This window comes from Ambystoma mexicanum, chromosome 1p, assembly GCF_040938575.1.
Source record: "Ambystoma mexicanum isolate Mex_15411 chromosome 1p, UKY_AmexF1_1, whole genome shotgun sequence".
Taxonomy (NCBI): domain Eukaryota; kingdom Metazoa; phylum Chordata; class Amphibia; order Caudata; family Ambystomatidae; genus Ambystoma; species Ambystoma mexicanum.
The window spans coordinates 14759670-14765260 of NC_090921.1; the positions used below are offsets into that span (position 1 = coordinate 14759670).

Sequence of the window (5591 nt, forward strand, 5' to 3'; positions counted from 1 at the left end):
CTCTGTTTTCGCCTCCAGGCCCTCCAACCTTAAGAAGGCCCAGCCAGCTACTGGGGGTGGGGAGCTTGCACCAATCAGGCCTTGCCTTCACGGCGTTGCCGTGTCTGGCTGGGAGGCACCCCGCCAGAAATGCTCTTGTTAGGCGGGGCGACCTCTCCGCTCAGTAGGACCATAGGCCTGTGTGGGACCGACAGGCCAGTGGGCAGACTACAACAGGCCTTCTCGAGCCATCCTGCTTCCGACTCGGCCTGCTGGCTGGCAGCCACGCCCAAATTTATACAAATCTCGGGCCGAGCAGGGCCTGATGGGAGAAAGGAACTGTGCTACAATATGCTCTTCCTCTGTGCTCAGCCTGACGGAGCTTCTCAATACATGCGGGACAGGCAGCTCTGCAGACGCTCAGAGCTTCTGAGGGGGGCTGAGGCTGGGTCAGGGCCTGCCTTCTCACCCTCGCTTAGCAGGGCTTCCAGAACGGGCCCACCCCCTGCCCTCTTGCTTGCAACTCATACTTACCTGGAATGGGAGAATCTGTGATCACAAATGCAGATCTCCCAGGGTGAGGCTCACCCATTGCACATCGGATTTGCAGACCCCTGCTATGTCCCCAAATGCGGGATACTCTACTGCATTATTTCTGGTAGTGGGGGACTGCGTTCGTGCTTTCCCCTGATTTATTGGTGAAGGAAAGAAAAGGTAGAGTGTGCACTAGGCCTGCTAGGTTGCATACTTTAAGATTGTGCTCACAGTGCGTTTCTTTGATTAGGTTCACCTTTTCCACATTTTATCTGTTGAATTGGATTATGCTTCTTTCATTACCACAGAAGTAATGTGTGTTACAGAGATAATCTGCCATATTTATTGAGCATACTGCACATTCTCAGGCAGCATCCATCATGCTTTGTACAGGGCAATGCTGGCCTAAATTGGGAATAGCCAGCCTAGACATGTTGCTACAGAGGCATATTTTGGGTACAACCAGCATGACAATGGCCTCATTATGACTATTGCGGAATGGGTTTAACGGCGCCGATAATGGTGCGGGCGCCGTTAAACCCACTCCGCAATGTTACGAGGTTCCTTCGCGGGACCCGCTGTGGACGTTTGGTTTATCCAGACGTTCATAGCGGGTTCCTCAAGGGAACCAGGGAGCTAACAATGGGCCCATTATGAGTGGGCCCGTTGTTAGCTCCCTCCCCATTCCCATTGAGCCCTATTGGGGCTCAAATGGGAATGGGGTAGGACCGGGCCTGGGTTCCCTGAAGGGGAATTCACGGGGCCTCCAAATTCGGAATGGCACGGTAATTCCCCATTCAGGGAACCTGGGCACGGAATGAGGCCCAATGTGTTACATCAGTGACAGTGCTGTGTTACACTGTGGACACATTAATCATTAAAACGCTACGCTCGGTCGCCCCCACTATTTCAGAAAAATATTAACACATACACACTGAAAGAAATCACAAGCAACTAACCTTTGATCACTGCCCCTGACACCAAAAGCTATCTTTGGGACGGCATGGCTATCACTGCCTGTGATGCTATTGGGCCTCATTACGACCCAGGCGCTAATGGGTTAACGGCGCCGTAAAAGGCTGCAGCGCCGTTAACCTATTAGCGCCTAATTACGAGGTCCCTTTGCGGGACCCGACCTTAACGGCTGGTTTTAAGGGACCCGCAAAGGGACCTTGGTGCTAAGTACGGTGCCGCAATTTGCGGCACCGTACTTAGCGCCTTCCCTTTTCCCATTGAGCCCTATGGGGCAAAAATGGGAATGGGGAAGGGCCATGGGGAATTACCGCCCCGCCAACCTTGGAATGGGGTGGTAATTCCCCATTCCGCCATGGCGGACACCGGCATGGACCATGGTGCTAATAGCACCATGGTCCTCCGCCTGGGTCGTAATGAGGCCCATTGTGTCAAAGATCACACAATATCGCTTTTTAATATACTACTTTGGGTGAGGTTGTTGACTTGTGGCTCACCAGCCCTCTGGGTGACAACGGGCCTCATTACGAGTATGGAGGTAGCCATGGTGCTATTAGCGCCATGGCTGCCTCCATACCGAGCTCCAATACCTGGTTCCTGCAATGAGGACTTACCGGGTCATTCCGACATAGGAGGACCCAGTAATTCCTCCTTGCAGGAACCCATCCCCATTCCCATTTGAGCCCCCATAGGGCTCAATGGGAATGGGGAGGGAGGTAATAACAGGCACATCACAACTGGCCTGTTATTACCTCTCTCTTCCCCTCGCGGGACCCGGAAAGGATGCCTGGTTTTACCAGGCATCCTTACAGGGTCCCGCAAAGGGAACCTCGTAATAGGCGCTCCTGTAATGAAGGCTGCCGGTCCCATACCGGCACCCTTCATTACGGGAGCGCCACCTTTGTAATGAGGCCCAAAATGTTTATGCTGCAGCCCCACATTCCAAAAGGTTGGACAAGCCTAATCTAAAGCCATGAGTCCATCTGATGCACAACCTCTGACTGTGGCGGCATAAAGGCGTCTATGGTAGGAGTAACGGCATAAGCATTATGATGAATTCCTCTCCTTTTAAATAATTCCAGGTTCGTGAAGTGATAGCACTGGGCCTCATTACAGGGCTGGCGGTAAGGTAGTTAATGGCACCGGTAAGGATGCCGGTGCCGTTAACCCCCTACCGCCGCATTCCAAGGTCCCTTAGCAGGTCCCACTAAGGTCGGAGCCGCTCTGGGACCAGGGAGCTAATAACTGGCCCGCTATTTGCTGGCCTGTTATTAGCTCCATCCGCATTCCCATTGAGGCTATAGGGACTGGAATGGGAATGGGGAATAGTTTTCAGAATGGGGACTTACCGGGTCCTCCAAGGTTGGAATGACCTGGTAAGTCCCCATTCTGACTACCTGGACTGGACAAGACTTTGGAGGCAGCCATGCCGTTATTGGCGGCATGGCTGCCTCCAAAATCGGGTCCGGGTCCGGGTTCCCTAAATGGGGAATGACCAGTCCATTCCGAGTTTGGAGGGCCCGGTAATTCCTCCTACAGGGAACCCGAGCCTGGACCTTCCCCATTCCCATTTGAGCCCTCATTATGACCGGCCTGTTGTTAGCTCCCTGGTCCCCTCGGTTTTACCAGGCGTCCTTACTGGGTCCCGCGAGGGGACCTCGTAATAATGTGGAATTGTGTTAACGGGCCCGTAGCGGCGCAGTTAACCGTTAACCCATTCCGCACAGGTTGTAATGAGGCCCACTGTCTCCCAGTACTCCTCCAGACAGGTGGAGGAACACTTCACTGAACCAGCAGGACGCTGCTGTACTCTGAAGTGCCCACTTACATCCCTGAGGGTCAGGTGCGCTATATAAATAAACAATATAGCACAATACAATACAACAGTGTCAAGGCCAGTACTACTGCGGTGTCAAGGCCAGTACTACTGGTAGAAGGCCGGATACAGAAGCAGGTCTACTCTGACCTGTATCTTGACAGCCCAGCGCTGAGATACCTGCCCAAAGCCCAGTGTGATGCGCACGAGGGGGGCGACAACTATGCCCGCCCGAGCTGGCCACAGCTCCATGACGGGGCCCTCGAGATCTTGGAGCTGAGCAGGTTCTTATCATCAAGAACGATTCCGAAATCTGCCCCCACAGGCCCATCATGACCTGGAAAGGCAATTAGCGCGGTTCGGTTTAATTGCATTCAAGTCACAGACTGTTTCATGAAACCTGTGAAATTAATATTCCTGCATGTAACTGTATGTTAGGCAGACTCCTGTGCAGTTCCATTGGGGAACACTGCAAAACGATTAAGACTACAGGAGTAAGCAGTAAACCAATTGGTAGCAGTCTGTACCACCGAGATTTACCTGGTAGCTGTGGCTGAGCAGTCAGACTTCTCTCAAGATGAGTAGGGCAGTATACAGAGAATACACAATAAGGCTAAAAACACAGTAGAGCAAGTAAACACTGACCAGAGCTTGGTATCAAAAGTATATAATTATTTATTTAAAACACACTTTAGGAAATACACTAAGCACTATAAATCAAAGCAAGTTCAAACACAGTCAGATAAAGTATACACACCTCCCTTAATAATTTTTAGACAAGTCTAGGTCAAAACACCACTATTTGTAAAAACAGATGTGAGCACGTAACTTAGATGGCACTCCAATAATTAAGTTAAACGGAGAGAAAAAGGCAGGTCATGAAAATAAAACAGTTCCCAACACTTTTATAAGACCACAGCAAGTTAGTGAAGGCAGAGTCTACTGCAGAGCCAAAGTTCATAGGCCAGGCCCACTTTAAATGGAGCAAGGCGAAATGTGCCCCAGATCACACAGTTTAAAAAGCACTCAAGTCTTTGCAGAAATGTTCAAAGGAGGTTGGTTTGATGCAAAAGATAAAGTTAGAAGGTCTGGGGCCAACCCAGTTGGAAAGCCAAGGATTTAAGGGTCACCTTTAGCAATCCGCAGAAAGGGAGGCCAGGTGGAACACAGTACCTTAAAGAGTGAGGAAGCTCCAGCGGTGGCAGTTGTTCCTGGCAGCGGGTGCAGTTTGTGGTTTCGACCAGGGGAAGAGAAGATCTCGTCTAGGAGGAAACTTGGGGTCGTTGCACTGCCCAGGGAAGAGACCAGTCACGGAGTTTGTCGGTTAAAAGGTGCGTTCCTTTTATTCGCGGTCACAGTGGGGAAGCTTGGCTATCCGGCCGCCGGGGTGCTTGGCACGGGCGATTCGACCAAGGGACGTCCTGGAAGGCGAATGGCAAACTGGTTGTCCCCACCGGCTCAAAGGGCGAAGACTCTTACAGCAGAAGATCTTCTCTTGTCGTCGGGAAAGTGGTGAGGTCGTGTTAGGCAGAAACCTGTGCAGTTCCCTTAGGGACCACTGCAAAAAGTTTAGGACTACAGGAGTTAGCAGTAAACCCAATTGGTAGCAGTCTGCACCACCCAGATTTACCTGGTAGCTGTGGCTGAGCAGGCAGACTTCTCTCAAGAAGAGTTAGGCAATATACAGAGCATACACAATAGGGCAGGTACACACAGTAGAACAAGCAAACACTGACCAGAGCTTTGGTGTAAAAGATATATAATTATTTATTTAAAAACACATCTAAGAAAACACACTGGCACTAATCTCAAGCAAGTTCAATATACTCCCTTAAAAGAATATTAGACAAGTCTTAAGTAAAGCCCCACTTATTTTCAGACAGCGGTGAGCGCTTAACGCAGATGGCACTCTAATAATTCGGTTTAAAAGGGAGAGAAAGGCAGAGCATAAATTGAAACAGATCCCAACACTTTCAAAAGAACACAGCAAGAGAGGAAGGCAGAATCAAACCATGAAGTTAGAGTTCAGAAAGCCGGATCCACTTTAAGAGGATCAGAACGAAATGTGTCCAAGGTCACACGGTTGAAAAGTGCACAAAAGTCTCGAAAAGGTTCAGAAAAAAGTTGGACCAAAAGAAAGGGACCAGTTAGATAGTCAAGAGGCCAGCCCAGTTTAGAAGGTTTAAGGATTTACTGTCACCTTGTTGCAATCTATAGAAAGGGAGGCCAGGTGGACACAGTACCTTGAAATGGTGAGAACCCTCCAGCGGGGGCAGTTGTTCCTGGCAGC

General features: G+C 50.4%; 1 non-coding gene across 1 annotated transcript; it reads left to right on the forward strand.

Annotated features, from left to right (window-relative positions):
* Nucleotides 1–505: 505 nt before the first annotated feature.
* Nucleotides 506–669, forward strand: LOC138462186 (U1 spliceosomal RNA). Its single transcript, XR_011264794.1, has one exon. It is a non-coding gene; the product is annotated as a U1 spliceosomal RNA (small nuclear RNA).
* The last annotated feature ends 4922 nt before the right edge of the window (nt 670–5591 follow it).